General features: G+C 40.0%; 1 pseudogene; it reads right to left on the bottom strand.

Moving 5' to 3' along the window:
- Positions 1 to 18629: 18629 nt before the first annotated feature.
- On the bottom strand, positions 18630 to 20153 carry LOC121439504 (annotated as a pseudogene).
- Positions 20154 to 21939: the final 1786 nt, after the last annotated feature.

Here is a 21939-nt window from a genome sequence, read left to right as displayed (position 1 = left end):
GTTTTAAAAAGTTCAATATTGCTAAGAGTATTTACAAATATTTGAGTCAATTTCTTGAACACTCTAACAAAAATCAACTATTTTTCTCTGCTGTTGTATATTTGCTTAACATCTTCCTTCAATCGATGAATCCAATACTAAAATTCAATAAATGCTCTGCTAATTAAAAATTGATGTTGACAGAGGTTTCTGTCCCACCTGGTCACGCAGCTGTTCAGTCTCAAAGAAACACACAGAGGCTTACATTAATTATAAACTGGTTGGCCTAATAGCTCAGGCTTCTTATTAACTCTTATAACTTACATTAGCCTATAATTCTTGTTTGTGTTAGCCATGTGACTTGGTACCTTTTATCAGCGAGGCATTCTCATCTTGCTTCCTCTGAATTTGGGTTACAACTACAGACTGGGTCTTTCCTGCTCCCAGAATTCTCCTGTTCTCATTGCCCTGCCTATACTTTCTGCCTGGTTGCCCCACTTACACTTTCTGCCTGGCTATTGGCCAATCAGTGTTATTTTTTTAATTTATTTATTTATTAAAGATTTCTGTCTCTTCCCAGCCACTGCCTCCCATTTCCCCCCTCCCCCAATTAAGTCCCCCCCCTCAGCCCGAAAAGCAATCAGGGTTCCCTGTCCTGTGGGAAGTCCAAGGAACCCCCCACCTCCATCCAGGTCTAGTAAGGTGAGCATCCAAACTGCCTAGGCTCCCACAAAGCCAGTACGTGCAGTAGGATCAGAAACCCATTGCCATTGTTCTTGAGTTCTCAGTAGTCCTCATTGTCCGCTATGTTCAGAGAGTCCGGTTTTATCCCAGGCTTTTCCAGACCCAGGCCAGCTGGTCTTGGTGAGTTCCCAGTAGAACATCCCCATTGTCTCAATGTGTGGGTGCACCCCTCACGGACCTGAGTTCCTTGCTCGTGCTCTCTCTCCTTCTGCTCCTGATTTGGACCTTGAGAATTCAGTCCTGTGCTCCATTGTGGGTCTCTGTCTCTGTCTCCTTTCGAGAGGCCTTATCATACAACAAAAGTGTATGCTCTACTATGTTCATAGCAGCATTGTTTGTGATAGCCAGAACCTGGAAACAACCTAGATGCCCTTCAATGGAAGAATGGATGAAGAAAGTATGGAATATATACATATTAGAGTATTACTCAGCAGTAAGAAACAAGGACTTCTTGAATTTTGCATACAAATGGATGGAAATAGAAAACACTATCCTGAGTGAGGTAAGCCAGACACAACAAGAGGAACATGGGATGTACTCACTCATATTTGGTTTCTAGCCATAAACCAAGGACATTGAGCCTATAATTAGTTATCCTAGAGAAGCTAAATAAGGAGAACCCAAAGAAAAACATATAGGCATCCTCCTGAATATTAACAATCAGTGTTTTATTAAAGCAATACAATTGACAAAGCTTTACAGGCTACAAGATCATTGTTCCACAACAAATTGACCATAACTAGGTAAAATATTTTCTTACATTTCAGTATCTGCACATATGTGTAATTGTCAATAAAATTTTGGAGTTTTTCTTGTACCTTCAAAACCATATTCTAAGGTCAACTCAGGTTTTCTAATTCAGTAATGTGGAGTTTCTGAATGATCATATATACTGAGATGGAAGTCCTGAATTTGAAAAAGAATGAGCAGCCATGAATGCAATATACGTTTTCAGTAGGTTGTCTCTTACCACCTGGGAACAAGTGATAAAGGCAGTAAGAAGAAGTGGGTGGAGATTGAAGCCAAAGACCAGACAGACTGCATTGAAATGAAAAACCATTGTAGAAAGTGTGGAGACCCAAAAATGTGAGCATATTTCCACCTTGTTTGAAGGTCAGGAAGCTTGAGGTTCTTTGAAATTGTTGACAACAGCCAGGGCTGCACACTCATCCTGACTCAGGATGTGGTTACTTGATTCTTTTGACATCAAGATGGCCCATATAGGTAGATCCACTCCAAACTGACAAATGGTATGTAAACATACTTCTGCTCCTTCTTTTGAAATAGGTTCGATCTTGGGAGTGGCTGCCTTCAGGATATTTGGTCTAGGGTGGGTTCACTGTTTAATCAACAAAATGCTAATGACTTGATATCTCAAAGTATTGAAGCAAATAATTGAGTTGTCCTCTGTATCACTTTCGTTGCCTTCTCCCCCTTTTGTATTTGGGCATAAAGTGTATGGAAAATTAAATGGGGGATTTCAGTATTCACTGGAACTCCCTCTTGGTACTATCCTATCCTATGTTTTCTGTTTTATTATTTTTAATCATGCCTTCATCCTCTTTATTATTTTCTGATCCCTGTGCCCCTACACTGGCAAGTTGTATTTTTATTGAAGCTGTTCTCTGACAAGAAAGTTGAATTACCAAAAAATTTAGCAGCAGAACTTCTAGTTTACCTAGCAAAATGTATACTCAGAATTAAACATTAACAGCAAATTGATCCAGTGATGGTGATGTAATAACTGAAACAAATGAGTTTACATAAATCACACTCTTCTTTAGAACCTTGGCTTCCTACTGCCACAGGCATTTTAGTCTAACTTGTCCTCTCTCTGGATCAAAAGAACACCCCCTCCCCTTGTTATGCAGCACAACAGAGGCTTTTGATTTCTCCAAGGGCTATTTCTAACAATAAACGCAGGTTAGTGTCTCATACTTATGCAGAGACCATGATCTGAATTTGAATTGAATTTCAATATAGTAGCACTTGGAATGCAAATAGAAAGGTAACTAGGGTTCTGCAAAAAGAATATAAAAGTATATGAGTCTCTGACCATATATTAAACTCTTTGGTTAGAAGGCCTTCCCTCCCCATCTTATTGGAGCCTTTAGAAAATAAGTTGTGCTAATATAGACAGCAAAAAAGCTATTAGTTTTTTTTAAATATTCCAGTTCCTCTAATGTTCTTTCAAAATAGCATGCTGATAATGCACAAATCTTTGCAATTAAATGGAAGGATAAAAGCACTGCACACAGACTTACTCAGAGGGACTTTTCCCTGTGTGAATTATCTCACTACTTTTCTCTGTGTGAGTTATCTTACTTAGCCAATAAGCATGTACTATGATAACACCATTAGGATACTTAGCTGTGGGGTACCTGATAACAGAATTTGGCCTTGCAATATTCAAGAATGACAAGATATGGTTTATTATATTGCTCTTCATAGCTGTATACTCCCTTGCTTCTTTGTTTTAAGGACTATACATTTCTGTTCCACTGATTCTGGACTTACTGTGACCAATGGATGACAGTGTAACATAATGTAGACCACGTTTAAGCAAGAGGTTCAATATATAGTTGTGTGATTTCATCAGTGACAATGGAAGAAAATTCAACGTTGCTAGCTATCCAACTTTCCAGAGACCTCTGTTCTATTAATAAGACCATAATCTTATCTTATGCCTAAGAAAGCAATTTCAGGAAAGGTTGGTATTAGTTGGTATGTAGTCAGGATTGACAGGGGCAGGAAGTAATGATAGAGGCACTTTTCTATTCTGAATGAGACACACATATACTCCATGTTGTGGAAAGGGATATGCGTGAACATATTATTAATAACATAGCAGTGCACACTATAGATTGTTGGTTTGTTCTAAGATAGCTACCATCCAGCCTAGAAGGTTCTAGAGGAATACAAGGTTGATACTAGTAGACACTAACTAGACTCAGCACTTCTAGAAGTACCCAAGCCAAAAATCCATAGAATGAAGAAGAGTGCAAGAAATGATAATGAGAGAAGTACAGAAACCATATGTCTCAGAAATGTTGCTGATCATCTGATGAGGGGCAAAATTTGAGCACCAGAACGATTGTCTTTGTCCATGTCCCTACTTTTCATGGCCACTTTCCTTATATAATATGCTGACAAGAGTTAAGATGGAAGGCAATGTTAACATGCTGCATTCATAGATCCCTTGCCCTGATAAAGTGAAACTTAAAGATTCAATTTGTATTTCTGTTTACATACCTTTGTGGTAATGGTATGTTGGGTAGCTAGACAGACATTAGCAGGACTCCTTCCTCAAGGCTATCATCTTGAAAACCAAGAACTGAAACTGCAGTTCTCTACTTGTTATTGGACACTGGCAGTCTTACTTCTTACTGTTTCTGTTGAAACCCACTGAGAGAAAGACAGATACTGGAGGAGGATATAGATTTATTTAAGTCTAGGTTTTTCAAAATGGGATGGAGACTGTCCATCTCATAAGAAAGCATTTTCCAATTTCCACAGGAGAAAAGGTTCAAGGATTTGAGAGGAAGGGAGCAATTGGTGGAAGATTCCACCTGCTTAGCAGTGTTCTTTGTTCACAGTCATGTTCGTGAACCTGCAGATTTGTAGTGCTGAAGTCTTTCTGGAAAATCAGTTTCTGATCCCACTTCACATGACTCTGTTAACACAGCAAGTCAAAACATCTGCAAGGAAAAAATCGTGACAGGTAAATAAATGAAATAGCACAATTGCCCCTCTTTCGAATTTGAAATAACATGTACAAGGAAAAATTAATCACAATTGCTCCACCTTAAAATGTAAAACACCTTAGAACGGGATAGCTGCTGATTAGACACAGAGCGGAAGGTAGAGGTCACAGGACTTTGTCAAGGTCCTTCAAGTGAAGGCTACTTGCTCTTGCTAAAGCTTGGCTGGCTTTATTTGTCGGAGATAGGGTCATAAACAGCCCAGACTAGCATCAAACTCACTATGTAGCTAAGGGCAATACTGTTTTGTATATTTATTTTTTTTGATATATAACTTTGACGTGGGATAGAGACATGACAGTCAGAACTGTCTGGAAGGTCAAAAGATTTTCTAGACAAGGTTGTTAAAGAGCAGAGACATGTCACGGCCTTCTCCTGGAAGAGCCAATCAAAGTAGGCCTGTCAATCATCTAGGCAAGCATGATAGGTATGAAGGAAACCTAGGGTTTATTAAGAGTAAATAATTTATTAAGAATTAAGTGTGTCTTTGAGAGATACATAAGGAAAAGAAAGTAGTATATACTAAATAATAAAGGATGGGTATGAACTTCTCAAAAGAGTTGAAATCTTGTCTAGTTCAGCTCATTTTATGGGTAAACCTTAATGGGAGGAAGGATTATGTATGAGTGAGTGGGAGATGAGAAACTCTAGGAATGGCTAGACATTTTCCTGGAATAGGGTTTATTCCCTTTTTATGTGCTAATATGGGGCCTTCTGGATATACTGTGGCAGAAGATACTAGACGGAAATGGGTAATTTTGCAATGTTCATATGTAAGCTTATGTATGATTTACTGTTTTCCTTTTAAAAATAGAATACAGTCTTTAATGATTGTACCTCTTTGAAAACTGAAGTCCTTAAAATAGAAATGAAACCTTTTACTTTTTTTAACCCTACAGGGATTCAGGGGATGATAAATAAGCTTATTCACTAAAGTCCTTATAAAAAATTCCTGGCTTCTGGAAAGCATTTTGTAGGTCAAATTTATTTACATTTTATGCATGTATATGTGAGACAAAATTATGATAAAATAATGTAAATTAAAACCGTAAGTCTATTGGAATAGTTTTCCTAAAGGTTGGCTCCCTCTAACTAAAGACAAAAATGATTCCTTTGTGTTTTCCTCAACAGCAGACTGAGGTGAAAAGAGAGGTGGGATGCTTATTTTTGTTTGTCAACTTGACTGCATTGGACCACTTTCTCTGTGAAAAGGACACTTTGCCGTCACTGGAGTAGATACTTCTGTTTATAGATTTGACTTTCCCACATACAATGCTTCTGTCAAAACCACCATCCAGAAACTTAAAGAATGCCTGATCCACCAACATGGTATTCTACACAGTATTGCTTCTGACGAAGGAAGTCATTTCACAGACAGAGAAGGGTGACAGTGGGCCTAGGATCATAAAATTCACTAGTCTTACCATGTTTCCCACCATCCTGAAACAGCTATCCCAATACAAAGATGGAATAGACTTTTGAAGACATGGTTACAATGCCAATTAGGTGGCAGCAGTGTGGAGGGCTGGGGCAGGGGTCTCCAGAAAGCAGTATATGCTTTGAATCAGTATCTAATATATGGTATGGTTTCTCTCATAAATAGGATCCATAGGTCCAGGAATCAAGGGGTGAAAAAGGGAATAGCTCCACCCACTACCACCCCTAGTAACTCACTAGGAAAGTTATTGCTTTCTGTTCCTGCAATATTAAGTTCTGCAGGTCTAGAAGTTTTGGTTCCAGAGGGGAAAATGTTCCTGCTAAGAGCCACACCAAGCATTACATTGAACTTGAAGCCCAGAGTTTCCTTGGGTCTTCTGCAAGAATAGTAGTCTCTTAAAAGGTTTCTCTGTGTAACAGCCCTAGCTGTCCTGGAACTAGCAGCTTAATGACCTGGCTGGCCTCGAGCTCACAGAGATATGCCTGCCTCTGCCTCTCAAGTGCTGGGATTAAAGGCGTGCACCACCACTGTCCAGCTGAGCAGTAGGCTCTTAATGGCTAAGAAATCTCTTCAGTCTCTTACATGTTCTTTTTTTCTCACATCAAACTTTTTCTAGAAGTGAAGCAAACTAATATTTCCAGCTTTGCTGCTCATATAGTCGCTAATGCAAACAATTACTCTGTTATTGTAATAGGAAAGAAGCAGCAGATTATATGAAATGGGGGAACATCAATGTGTTTTGATCTAAATTTTCTCACAAGAATGAAGGGCTGGGTGAAGATTACAGGTAATGACTTGTCAATACCAGCTTTAATTTCAACCCTTTTGCTGTATTATTTTGCTTCTCCTCTCTTGCCTTTCTCTTCACACACTTATCCACTGCATTGGATTTTGGCCTGGCCCACAACTCATGCTAGCAGCATGTGTTTCTTTTTATATCTTTTATAAAGTAACTTTACATTTCATTTCTATAACTGATAAGCTCTTGACCCACAGGACAGTAGGTGGATAAGTCCTTATATTGAGACTATATTATTTGAATTAGTATAAAAATATGGAATACTGGAATAAATGTCAAAATCTTAGTGATTTTGCCCTATCTAATTATTTGTTCTAATTATACAAAATATCATGCAGGTTTATGAATAGTCGGCTCTCCACAGGATGAAACAGAGATCCAAGTATATTCACTACTTTCTTTCTTGTTGTTACAAAGTAATAAGAAACCTAAGGAATAAAGGATTTATTCTGTTTTATAATTTAAGAAAATATCATCAATTATGGTGAGGAAGACATGGCAGCAGTAACATGAGGCATAAGATCACGTTTGTGTCTTCAACAGGAAGCAGAATGCAAACAAAAAGAGTGGTTGAGTCATAAAACGTCAAGGCCCACCCTTCAGTAATCCACTTCCTCCATCTGGGCTCTACTTTATAAAGGATCTACAACCTTCCAAAACAGTGCCAGCAGGTGGAGATCAAATAGGCAAACACATGAAGGCATAAGTCACAAACAATGCCACACCAGTTTGGAATTATGATTAATAGGGTGGTATTTATTTAAAGGGGAAAAAACTTACAGATCATCATCCCAGACAACAGCCCTCTGCGCAACCGGGAAGGGAGTCTAGTCGCTGGCGGAGCAGGAAGTGAAGAGAGAGAGGAGAGGGAAGTGGCTGCTTTTTTAAAGGGAGAGAGACCACGCCCCAATGGGCTGGTATCTCAGCGGCTATAAGCTGGAGGAACGGAAGGACCTCCCACAACAAACACATGGGCCTATAGGGAGCATTTCATTTTCAAACAATAATACCAAGTTTCTTTCAAATGTGGATCTGTCATTTCTTCCATGTTTAAACATCTCTGCCAAATCTTTTGCACCCCACTGATAGGTAAGGGAGAGGTAACACAGAGAATCAGATAAGGATACTTCATGGGTCAGTCTTAGAAATGAAATGCATTTCTCTCTCTAGTCACATTTAGCTTCTATAATATGGCCATGGGCAACCAAGAGAGATTCTAGGAATGCACTCAATACATGTAGCCAGGTGTACCATTTTAAGCCCTTAGTATAAAGATACTCCTTGACTTACAATGGATCTAGGTCCTGATAAACTCATTTTAAGTCAAAAATTCTGTAAGTTGAAGCCACACTGAATATATCCTACCTACTGTATAACCTAGGAGCCTAGCTCACCATAGGGTATTGAGTGTTTTCCCCATGTGATTGCAAGGCTGGCTAAAAGCTGAAGCTGCTACATATTTCAGCAAAAGAAGTTCAAACTTCCCTTGGCTAGCCTGAGAAGAAAATCAAATTAAAACTTGCAGTATGGTGTTGACTAAGCACATATCACTTTTACACTACAGTAAAATAAGAGAATCTAAGTTTTTAAGCATGGTACGTCAGGGACACATTTTCATCCATTCAAGGACTGATCTGAATGAACAAATTCCATCCTTTCCCATAAGTCATCCATGTCGTACTCATTCTTAAGATCCAGCCTAAATGTTATTTCCTTTTATAGTTGTCTTATACACACCATGTAGAATTTATTATTTTATTCATTCACTGCAACATGACTATCTTTATCTTTGGTCCTCAAAATATTTACATCTGTCTCTGTATTTTACACTTGGTTACACTATTTTGTATAATTTTCTCAGATTTGATGAGACCAATATTAGTAGCTTTGTGAAAATAATTTGGCCTTCTGTGCTGGCAAGTTTCTTGTCAACTTGACACAAACTACAGGCATCTGAGAGGAGGGAACCTCAACTGAGAAAATGTCTTCATAAGATACAGCTGTAGGCAGGCCTGGAGGGCATTTTCTTAATTAGTGATTGATGAAAGAGACCCATTGTCAGTGGTGTCACACAGGGCTGGTAATCTTTGTTTCCCTAAGAAATCAGGCCTGGCATCATGGGAATCAAGCCAGTAAGCATGGCCTCTGCATCAACTCTTGCCTCCAGGTTTCTGCCCTGTTTGGATTCCTGTTCAATGATGAACAATGGCAAAAAAGCATAAGCTTAGAATAGCAATAGAAAAAAGATGAACATGGGATGTACTCACTCATAATTGGTTTCTAGCCATAAATAAGGGTCACGGAGTCTACAATAGGTGAATCTAAAGAAGCTAAGTAAGAAGGGGAACACAAGGAAAAACATATAGTTATCCTTTTGGCTAAGGAAAGTAGACAAAATTGCCCGGGAGAAAATTGGGATCTTGGGGGTGGGGTGGGATGGGGGTAAGGGGAGATGGGGAGAGAAAAGGCAGAAGGGAGGAGGTCGGGCCTTGGGAAAACAGGAGGATTGGGATAAAGGAAGGTTGGACAGGGGAGCACGGAACCACAATTCTTAGTTAAGGGAGCCACTTTAGGGTTGGCAAGAGACCTGACCCTAGAGGGGCTCCCAGGTGCCCAAGCCGAGGTCCCCAGTTAGTTCCTTGGGCAGTTGAGGATAGGGAACCTGAAATGACCAATACTTGAGCAATATTGACGAATATCTTGCATATCATCATAGAACCTTCATCTGGTGATGGATGGAGATAGAGACAGAGACCCACACTGGAGCACTGGACTGAGCTCCCAAGGTCCCAATGAGGAGCAGAAGGAGGGAGAACATGAGCAAAGAAGTCGGGACCACGAGGGGTGCACCCACCCACTGAGACAGTGGAGCTTATCTATTGGGAGCTCACCAAGACCAGCTGGACTGTGACTGAAAAAGCATGGGATAAAACTGGACTCTCTGAACATGGCGAACAATGAGGGCTGATGAGACGCAAAGGACAATCACACTGGGTTTTGATCCTACGTAATGTGATGGCTTTGTGGGAGCCTAGCCAGTTTGGATGTTCACCTTCCTAGATATGGACGGAGGGGGGAGGTCCTAGGTCTTACCACAGGGCAGAAAACCCTGACTGCTCTTTGGACTGGAGAGGGAGGGGGAGAGGAGTGGGGGGAGGGTGAGAAGGGTGGAGGAGGGGGCGTAGGGTGGGAGGAGAGGGAGGGAAATGGGCAGCTGGGAGGAGGTGGAAACTTGTTTTTTTTTCTCCTTTTCTCAATAAAAAAAAACTATCACATTACAAAATGGAACCTCAAAAAAAAAAAAAAGAAAAAAAAAAGATGCTTTTCTCTTTGGTTATAATTTCCTGATATCAGCACATGTAATTTTACATTAGAAGAAATGAAGGGTACATGAAAGTCAAAAAAAAAAAAAAAAAGAAACCCCAGCTAAGACACCTTCCTTTATTCTCACTGGTGTGAATGCTAGACTTTGGCTGAATCACTGGTGTCCTTATGCTTGCTGATCATACTCTTTGTGCTTCAATTTTCTAAACTACAAAGAAAACAACAGTGCCTACTAAATAGGATTATTGAAAAGATCAAATGAAACAATATATGTTGTAGATTGGTACCTGTTATATAGTAAGTACTATGCAAGTTGTTACTAAAATAAATATTGATGTAAATATATTTTTCCTGGACAACTGAAGCCAATCAGGATTCTAATCTTTAAGTAGTGTCATTATGTAAATATGCCCTTGTAATAGGCTTTCCTGACTATATTTTCTATCTTGTGGCTATTGCTTCACTTTCTCTGAAGATCTAACTTGACATATGGTGCCAAACCAGATGCCACTCTTTTTTGTCAAGATATGGCAAATGTCATATGAGGAAAATAGTCTCTCAATTGATTATAACAGTAATAATAAACATATATAATAAAAGAAAACAGTTCTATAGCTAGGGGGATAGCTATGCCAGATTGATGACCTGATGTCAGATCCCAGTAACTCATGTCAAACTAGATACAGCATAGCTCATGACTTCTGGAATAGATTACAAATCTGAAGTCAGAAGCAAGCCATGAAGTCTGAAAGTAAAAGTTATAAAACATACTTACGGAATATTTGGGGAATTTATTCAGGGAATTTAAAGCTTTCTAATTTAACAAAGTTTATTGTTAGAAAGTCAAAGTATAGCACATACATCATATTCTTTCAAATTGTTTTGTAGACTCAACAGAAACACAATGGAAATCCTGATAAACTTTTTGTTCTATTCAAAGATTTTTTAGAGAATCTGGCATATAAAATTAGAAAGAGAAACAAGAAGGGCTTGCAGATGTTACTGTGCAGCAAAATTGAAGGGAAGATAATGAGAATGAACAGGTAATACACAATCAAATTTCTGGAAAGTGAAACAAGTAGTTTTAGAAGCAAGGTAGAGGAAATTGTATCTCTCAATATAGGTGAACTTTATTTATATTATTTACTTATTTTTGTGTATGCATTATTTTTTATTTTATTTGTATGAGTGTTTTATTTGCATGTATGTACAGCGTATACATGTCTGGTGCCCTCAAAGGCCAGAAACAGGTATTGGATCCCCTGAATGGAGTTATGGATAGTTGTAAACTATGTGGATTCAAGTAATCAAATTCAAGTCCTCTAGAAGAGCAGTTGGCAGTCTTTTTTCTTTTTTTGTGGAAAAAGAAGTAACATCATTTCTGTATTGTACTGATCCAGAAAGAGATTTAGGAGTTATACCCAAAATAAATTCTGAACACATATGGTAGGGTCAAGGAGCTGGAACACTTTCCTGCCTCTTCATGCCTCCTGTACCCTTCGCCAAAACCTGTCACACTGACTACATCTAGGTGGGGACCTGTGGTTCCTATTTTCATCTTAATATTTTATCCTTTGCACCCAATCTGTTCACAGAATGTAATCAGAATAACAACTCTGGGGGTGTGTGCCCTTGTTCCACATCGAGGGATGGCTCTTTTTACCAGGAGAGTTGAGAAGTAGTGATTATTGTTTTTTGTAGCCCTTTGCTTAATAATGGTCTGCCTAGGAAGAGGACAGCAAGGAACCATGGTGTGGTATAACCAATGAGCAGAAGCTACAGACCAATTTTGTCCCCGGAGCCTGTCCTCTGTAGTTAGGTAATTGGGAGCTATATGTTTTTAGAAGCTGTTTGTTCCTGGCCTCCCAGACCCAAAATAATCACACTGAAGCTATATTATTACTATACTGCTTGGCCTATTATCTCACACTTCTTATTGGCTAGCTCTTATATCTTAAATTAACTCATTTTCTATTAATCTGTATATTGCCATGCGGTTTTGGCCTACCGGTAAGGTTCCATCTGGCGCCTGACATCTGTCTCCTGTGGCAGCTACATTGCTTTTCTTTGACACCACCTACACTCTCCTCCTCTGTCTGCTTGGAATTCCCACCTTACCCTATCTGTTTTAAGAATTCAGGTCTTTTCATGAAAATGAGACACATCAGCTCCTGGCAGCACCAATTACTTCAAGAGGAAGATAGGCATAGAATAGGCTCCTAATAGAGTTTGCTAGCCATTTGGGCAAGAAACTACTGTTGTCTGGACTGCTTGATGTTATACTGTATGAACTGGACATGCAGGACCCACATAAAAATGACTCCTGAACTTTCCTAAAGGTAAGATGGTCCTTTGGAGTTCCTGCTTCATGAAAATCTGCCAGAAATTCTTCAGGACACAAGTTGACCGACAAATTGCCAATAGAGGCAAGATAGTTTTTCAGATTTCTTGTTTCATGGAAAAGTCTGCCAAATACTATGGGCCTGTAGGCTGAAGATGGATGCTTCAACAGTACAGAAGAATTTTGGGTGACTATCCAGGCAGCTAGATGTCTCTCAATTCTAGAGTTTTAGAAGTTGCTTACAATGCACTTCCTATTTCCTTAGGAGTCTTCCTTCTGGAGTCTTTGATGGAGTTGAAGAATAGTTATAATTATAGTTTTCTTAGTTATGAAAAAAGATAAAATAGATATAAATGTCATAATTATAATTCTTGTTTGATAACTGTTTTGTTGTATGTAATTTTTCTATGTTAAAGTTAAAACCTTCTTTCTTATTTAAACAGAAAAGGGGAAGTGATGTGGGATTACCCTATGTATGCTGTTAATAAAGAAGCAGCTTTGAGCCTATTGTAGCACAGAATAGAGCAAGGCAGAAAAGTGAGGGGGCAGGCCTGTGCTTTTTTTTTGGTACCATTGGCTAGGCCTAACTTGGTCCAGCCTCTCAAAGACTGTTGGATGAAGGAAGTTCCCCATCAGTTATATTTATTCCAGAAAGGAGTTGGCATGGTGGTTTTAAAGAGATTTACCCTGTGAACCTAAAGAAGCTGCTGGCTCAAGAAAGCTGGGATCAATCCTTTTGACTCTATGTGTTAAATTCACTTTTATAACAACAAAAAAGGTGGCTTCGTTTGTGATCACCCATTCTTGGTTGATGTGGAATGCCCTTCTGTATATGTGTTGTTTTTATTGACTAATGAATAAAACTGTTTTGGCTGATGGCTTAGCAGAGTAAAGCCAGGCAGAAAATCTAAACAGAGGGTCAACATTTTTTTAATTTTATTGATTTTTATTGAGCTCTACAATTTTTTTCTCTGCTCCCTCCTGCCTCTCCCCTCCCTCTTCAATCCTCCCCCAAGGTCCCCATGCTCCCAATTTACTCAGGAGATCTTGTCTTTTTCTACTTTCTACTTCCCATGTAGATTAGATGTATTTATGTCTCTCTTAGGCTCCTCATTGTTGTCTAGGTTCTCTGAGATTGTGATTTGTGGGCTTTTTTTTTTGCTTTATATTTGAAAAGCACTTATGAGTGAGTACATGTGATAATTGTCTTTCTGGGTTACCTCACTCAAAATGATGTTTTCTAGCTCTATCCAATTTCCTGCAAAATTCAAGATGTTATTATTTTCTGCTGTGTAGTTCTCCATTGTATAAATGTACCACATTTTTCTTATCCATTCTTCGTTTGAGGGGCATTTAGGTTGTTTCCATGTTCTGGCTGTGACAAACAATGCTGCTATGAACATAGTTGAACACATGTCCTTGTGGCACAATTGAGCATCTTTTGGATATATACCCAAAAGTGGTCTTGAGGAAGGTTGTTTTCTAATTTTCTGAGAAATTGTCATACTGACATCCAAAGGGGCTGTACCAGCTTGCACTCCCACGAGCAATGCAGAAGTGTTCCCTTTACCCCACAACCTCTCCATATTAGTTGCCACTTGTGTTAAAAAAGGTACATATATATGTTGTAGAATATTTATTTAAACATGCAAAGATGTGTTACATTTGTTTCTGCTACATTTGTTTAACTATGTAAAAATGTGTTATATAAGTTGACAGGAAGTAGCAGAAAGGAACCTAATGTGTTTTATTTTTAGATGCGACAGTGTGGAATGAGAAAGGCTCCTGTGATACCAGATAAGAGAGAAAGTTAGTTAGTTGCTACTCTAACTCTTTGAACTCTCAGGTTTTCATTCTAACCTTTGAATCTCAAATTTAATTAGAACGATAGACATTTAGTTAAATCTACCATTATTTAGCAGCAGCAGCAACAGAGCCACTATTTGATGGAACAGAACCCCCTTCCCCGGCTACAACCTTAGTAGCCAGGCTGCTAATAGTTTCCAGCAGAGCCACTGTGATGACGTTAAAACAGGATATATGTATATATGTAACCACCACACAGAAGCCTCTCTGAGGTTTCTAGTGGTGGTTAAAATGGTACCATGTGTTCATCAGAAAACAAGACAATCCTCATATCAAATAAGAAAAACTCCTGTATTCAAGGGACAGGCGTGCCTATCGCTGGGTGTTTGGATATCTCTGCCTTGTTTTGTAGAGATGAAGTCCCCGTTGATCATGTCCAAGTTTTTGTTTTTCACTGTCTGAATGATGTTCCAGCAACCAGTACTCTTAACTGCTAAGCCAAATCTCCATCTCAGGATAGATGACTTTTTTTAAAATGTGAACAAAACAAGGGATCATTTTGAAATAGCATAAAATGGCCAAATCTTTGAATGATGGACATAGAGGAAGGAGAGTAATATCATACCAATGACACATAAAACATATCAATACAATCATATAAGAAAATTTCACAAATCTAGAAAAAGAGATGCTCATACAAGTATAAGAGACCTACAGAACATCAAATAGACTGGATCATAAAGAAAGTCATCAAATAAAACATAGCTAAAACACTAAAAATGCAGACAAAATAAAGGTATATTGAATTCTGCAACATAGAAGGATGAAATCATAAATGCAAACCCATCAAAACAACAAATTATTATTTGACATAAAAATTTAAAGCTACAAGGGTTAGGAAACATGCATTTCATGTTTAAAAATAGTGCAGCAATCAACACAGACTATTATACCCAACAAAAATATCTAGTATAATTAAAAGAGAAATAAAAAGTGACAAAATGAATTAAAGCAGTTTTATGGTCACTGGGTCAGCTGTACAGAGGATACTGAAATATTTCACACTTGAAAGCTATAGGGGATGTATCAGAAAGTTAATGTCTAGACTATATAAGGAACTAAAATACAGAGAATCAAGAAGACAAGCAACACAATTAAAGGTTGTCCATGGAACTGAAACAAAAAGGGTCTCAAAATAAGAACTACAAATAAACAGTAAGTACTTTAAAAAGTGTTCAACACTCTTAATTATCAATGAAATACAGATTAAAACTACTTTAATATTCCATCCCATACTAGTTAGGGGTACAAACAACAACCAATTCTAGCATGGATGTGAGAAAGTGGAACTGTAATACATTCTTGCTGGGAGAGTAAACCAGTGCAGTCACTATGAAAACCAGTCTGTGGGTTTCTTTAAAAACTAGAACTATCATATAACCCATCTCTACTATTCCAGGCATATACCTAAATTTATAGAGATACTTGCACATCCACATTGATTGTTTCTGTATTCAAAATAGCTAGGAAGTGAAATAAACAGAGATGCCTATCATTGAGAAGTCCCAAGGCCAGGAGAAAAAAACAAGTTGTACTTATCTGGAGTCCTTTTGACCTGTGTGAAGTGGATCTAAATTTTATGACTTCCCAGATCCTCTGAAGTTTTCCCGAATTTTTTTAGTTTACAGAGAGAGTCTTAAAAGGTTTAGATGCATTAGGATTACCAATTGGTACTGAAATCCATATCATAGAAAAAGCAAGTAACAGGTATCTGGGAAATAGCAAAAATTATAGATTTGAGTTAAAAGCATGCATCGTTTTATTCTGTCCAGAAAGCCAGGTATGGATTGGACAGAGATGTCTTTGGCCTGATGAGAAGCATTTTAAAGTGTATACCTAGATGACAACCAAAATAATTCTAAAATATTGAGCTTGTGACTCAAACAGTAAATAGTCATTACTGCACCAACTTATTAGAACTATGCCATAGAATTGGAAATAAGTCTAAAATATTTTTGTACCTTAATTATCTATTTATACCTTTGTCACCTGTATTTATATCTTAAATCATTTTCTGAGCTTTTATATATTTAGATCTTCTTAAAAATTATTTTTAGATCCATCTTTAAAACCTTTATGACTTACTTAAACTTTTATATCTTACATAGAGAGCTGAGAAGGCAACTGAAGCCTTAATTGCTGCTGTTGAGCTGACAAAGTTACCATTAGTCTAGTTGTAAAACAGTATCAGAGTTCTGAGAAGGACAAATTGTACCAAAGTGTAGCCTAAACAGCTTCCAATTTTATTAGAAATGACAGAGACCAGTTGTGTGTGAGGGCCTTCTGTCTTTGTGTTGCTTTTATTGGTTAATAAATAAAAAATGCTTTGAACCTACAGAAGGGAAGAACAGACTAGGTAGGGAAAGCTAGACTGAATGCTGGGAGAGAGAAGTGCAGAGCAGGAGAGAAGCCATGGAGCTACTGGAGACAGATGCTGGGAACTTTACCCCGTAAGCTACTGCCACGTAGCAATACACAGATTAATGGAAATGTGTTAAATTACCATGTAAGAGTTAGCCAACAAGGAGTTAGAGCTGATGGGCCAAGCAGTGATTTAAATAATATGGTTTCTGTGTGATTATTTCAGGGCTAAGCAGCTGGGAACCAACAAGCGGCCTCTCTCCTTACTACAGACCAGTCCATACCCAGGTCTCCATTGTGTTGGAGGCAGAAGTATCAGAACAGCACCAATCTTTGCCAGGTACATAAGGCCAGAGTTTTTTCTGTGTAGGAAGTAGATGGGGAAGACCAACCTCATTGTTTGATGTGGGAGTGTCATATGTCAATCTGTTGATTTCATTGGTTAAGCAAAAAAGAAACTGCTTGGCCCTCATAGATTAAAACATAGGTGGGAGGAGTAAACAGAACAGAATGCTGGGAGGAAGAGGAAGAGAGCTCAGACTCGACAGCTCTGCTCTCTGGAGAGATGCCATACTCCCTTCTCCCGGGCAGACACATGCGATGAAGCTCCGAACCAGGATGGACGTAGGTTAAGATCTTCCCTGGTAAGCCACCTTGTGGGCTACACAGATCATTAGAAATGGGCTAGTCCAGGTGCGAGAGTTAGCCGAGAAGAGGCTAGATAGAAATGGGCCAAGCAGTGTTTAAATGAATACAATTTGTGTGTTGTTATTTTGGGGCATAAGCTAGCAGGCAGCCGGGGTGCTAGGGATGTAGCCCCCCTGCTCATATTACTACAATTGTTTCTAGGCAAAAGTGTTGCAATCTATTCTCCAGTGTTCTGCTGCTTCTCCATAGTCTAGGATGGGTCCTGGCAGCAGGGATTGAACTGGGGCATCTTGCTCAGTGGCCAGTATTGCCGTAATCCAGGTAGAAATATCATGATGCCCCATAATCTTTATTGGATACCTTGGGTCATTTCTATAATCTGGGAATCTCTGACTGAAATATAAGTTTTTTAAATCAACATTTTACATACCATATTCAGCAGATCTCTGAAATATTTGAGAACTTCCCAGGTATATCAGAGTAGACAAACTTCATTGCTAGCTATTGTTTTAAGCTTAACTTTGAAATTACAGGGGACTAATTAAGGCTTATTCATGTAATTAATTTAACAGTACTTAGCATGAATACAATAAATGATCTTGATCATTTATAAAGATTACCAACTATACTAATGTTTCTTAACAGTCTACAATAAGTTAGTAGCTTTCATGAGACTAGGACTTTGTATTCCATTCCTGTCAGTTTTAGCCTTAAAAATAATGATCTTGAATTGAAACTCTTCTACTATCAAAATAAAACTTTTATATGACTCAGTTTATCCAAATAGCTTATGCTTAACAAAGTTAGCAAAGACAAAAAGGATAAGCATACATTCTTAAGCCTGAATAGGCTTTGAGTAAGGAGAGACATTTTCAAAGTCATTGGTTCTCATTTTTTTTTTTTTGGTAAAAATAGCTTTATTCTCCTTCGGAACATAAACCATCACTCTTGGTGAAAGGAAGGTGGCAGGGTGGTCTGAGGCTCACTTAAAATGGGGATGAGATTAAGAAGTCCCACCCCACTGCTTACCCTAGCTGAGATAACATTAATCTTAACACTGTATAAATATCTCCTTATATTAAAAAAATTCAGGCCCCACTTCATTCTGCCCCCAGCTGGGAAGCCGTTATCTTCAATGGTGACATCCCAGATCAGAGAAAGGGTGTGGGGGAGAGGCAGACATGGGGCGGGTAGAAAATAGGAAGGGTACAAGCCAATGAGTAATGTCTCCCACACTGCCCAGCTCCCTTCTGCAGAAGAGCACAGAGGGGCCCTGTAGAACTGAGAGACCAGTGCTGTACCTGTGGGCATGCACTCCTGTCCCCAATCCCTGATGCCCAGGAGTGAAGTGTCCTGTCACATGCTCCCTGTGAGGTCAGCTCATTCAGCTCAACAAGTTTTTGGGTTCCCCTCTAATAGGAGACAGCCCCCCTTGCTCAAGCTTGAAATCAGGCCTCTTTATCATGGCCCTCTCTCCAAATGAGGGGTACAGGGAGAGCCAAAGGGTCCTTCCTGGGAAGGGGGTGTTCTGAGGACAACCAACAGCGGGGCCCCATCAGTCCCTGACCAGGCGGTAGATATGGTGTTGGGCTCTGTGTTCACTGGTGGAGAACTCAAAGACGTAGGCAGTACACAGCAGCGATTCCTGAGTGTCCCTATTGGTCACCACCTGGAGGATGGTGAAGTTCTCCAAGACACTGTTCAGCATGTAGCTCTCGGGCAGCTGCCACAGCTTGTGCAGGAAGTTAACCAGGTACTCACACATGGGGGAGCGCATCAGGTGGTACACAAAGCGCCCATCCTCCAGCTGGGCCCTCTCTGTCTCCACTTTCTCCACTGCTTGCTTGCCAAAGGAGCAGACCTTGGAGGAGCAGGTAAGTGTCATGAGCTCCCGGCTCTCATACTGTCTGCTCACTCCATAGAAGCCACCACTGCCTCCACTGGTCCCTGCCTCTTCACCACTTGGGCTCCAATTCAGGTCCGCCCAGAACTTGACCAGGAAGAAGGCATGGGGTGGCCCTCTGTCATACAGCTCCCGGAGGCCACCCTTTTTCTCGGGGAATTTGTCATAGATCTGTCGCACGTCCACACTCTCCAGGGGCGGCACTCCAGGACTGGGGCACTGCTGACTGATGTGGACAAACAGATGCCTCTGGAACGAGTCAACTGTGCCTGGTGGTTCCACAAAGGCTGAGAACTCTACCAGCTGCAGGCGGGCAGTGCCCAGGGCCGAGCCTGCCAGGCTGGGGGAGATGGAGCAGGCGGGGGCAGGGGTGAGAGGGCTGGGGGCGGCTCATACCCTGGTAGGTCGGTGGATGGAGGATTCAGTGACACGGAGAATGGTGTCTGGGAAGAATGGCTTCACGTATGGAACATTCCACGGTGGCCCAGAGTTCCCGGACCAGAACTGGAAAAGCTCAGTGGTCTGAGGTCCAGAAGGACCCAGCTTGGCCTGGAGGGACGTTGCAGAGATGAGCTGTGCCGAAGACATGGTAGCCATCGTCTGAAAGGCCTTGTCCTTGGAGACTTGGTCCTTCAGCTTGGACTGAATTTCTCTTGATTTCCTTCTAGCCAAAACCTGGATGTGACTCGAGACCTGCTTGCGAGTTCTCGTCTTCCCTGTCCTCAGCTTGATGTATAGGCAATGAGTTCATTCCGGCCATACATCTTGCCCTCATCTGACAAGATGATCTTGCATCGGCCACACGGAGGATATATGGCCAGGGCCTTTTGAAAACTCTGCTCGATGTCGGGGCTCCACACACCCTCTGCATCAGGGCCCCCATCTCCTCCAACACCCTCACTGCCTCCAGTGCCCTCCTCGCTGCCTTCCTCACTGCCCGTCCAGGCCCCACCATCATCCAGGGGGGCCCCAGTCCGGGGTTCCCCCATCTGGGCCCCAAGCAGAATCCCGATTCCCCGGTTCTCAATTTTTAAAAATGTTTTGAACTTTTAATATAGTTCCCCCATGCTGTGATGATCCCCCATTATAAAATTTTTCCCACTGCTATTTTACAACTGCAGTTTTATCAGTGTAATGAATCTCAATGCAAACATAGGACATGCAAGTGGTTTTAAGTTATTCGATGCCAAAGGATCAATTGAGACTCAATGGACCATGAGGGGTGCACCCACACACTGAGACAATGGGGATGTTCTACTGGGAACTCACCAAGACCAGCTGGCCTGGGTCTGGAAAAGCCTGGGATAAAACCGGACTCTCTGAACATAGCGGACAATGAGGACTACTGAGAACTCAAGAACAATGGCACTGGGTTTCTGATCCTACTGCACGTACTGGCTTTGTGGGAGCCTAGGCAGTTTGGATGCTCAACTTACTAGACCTGGATGGAGGTGGGGGGTTCCTTGAACTTCCCACAGGACAGGGAATCCTGATTGCTTTTCGGGCTGAGGGGGGAGGGGGCTTAATTGGGGGAGGGGGAGGGAAATGGGAGGCGGTGGCTGGGAAGAGACAGAAATCTTTAATAAATAAATAAATTTAAAAAAAAAGACTCAATGGGCTGAGAAACTGTTTTAAGCCCTTTGTGAGACTGCTTAGGTCATTGTCTTGATGTATCATAATAAATGAACATTCCAGTTTTGGGGTATTATTTGAGGCTTATGGCATGACCCTAATTTTTAGCCTTTTATTTTAAGATTAAATATTAGCGATACAAAACATTTTATAAACATAAAATGTCCCATAGTCTTATAAATTTAAATATTTTAAAAACTATTTCTTAAAAGATATGTAGACTCAAGATATTGGTCACCAAAAGAACAAATAATCCAATAAAAAGTGGAGTACAGACTTAAATAGAGAACTCCCAGCAGAGGAATCTAAAATGGCTGAAAGACATTTAAGGAAATGCTCAACATCCTTAGCCATCAGAGAAATGCAAATCAAAACAACTCTGAGATTCCATCTTACACTGGTAAGAATGACCAAGATCAAAACACTGATGACAACTTACGCTGGAGAGAATGTGGGATAAAGAAAACACTCCTGCATTGCTAGTGTGAGTTCAAGGTGATACAACCACTTTGGATGTCAGTGTTTCAATTTCTCAGAAAATTAGGAAACAACTTTCCTCAAGACTCGGCAATACCTCTTTTGGGTGCTCAATCATACTACAAGGACATGTCCTCAACTATATTCATGGCAGCATTGTTTGTCATATCCAGAACCTGGAAACAACCTAAGTGCACCTTGACAGAAAAATGGATAAGGAAAATGTGGTACATGTGCACAATGAAGTACTACACAGCAGAAAAAAATAACGATATCTTGAAAGTTGCAGGTAAATGGATGGGTCTAGAAAACATTATATTCAGTGAGGTAACCCAGACACAGAAAAACAATTATCATTAGTACTCACTCATAAGTAGTTTTTGAACATAAAGCCAAGAAAACCAGCCTACAAATCACAATCCCAGAGAACCTAGACAACAATGAGGACACTAAGAGAGACATACATGGATCTAATCTACATTGGAAATAGAAAAAGACAAGATCTCCTGAGTAAATTGGAAGCATAGGGACCATGGGAAAGGGTTGAAGGGGAGGGAAAAGGAAGGGAGGGGAGCAGAGAAAAAATGTATAGCTTAATAAAATCAATAAAATGGAAAAAAGTTTAAAAATAAAAAGTATCTAGTTTTTTAAATTCTGTAAAGTTCT

Source organism: Microtus oregoni, unplaced genomic scaffold (genome assembly GCF_018167655.1).
Source record: "Microtus oregoni isolate MIOR12 unplaced genomic scaffold, Mior012 000061F_ref0000440, whole genome shotgun sequence".
Classification (NCBI taxonomy): domain Eukaryota; kingdom Metazoa; phylum Chordata; class Mammalia; order Rodentia; family Cricetidae; genus Microtus; species Microtus oregoni.
Note: the sequence above shows the minus strand (reverse complement) of the source record. Positions and strands in the feature narration are given on the sequence as shown.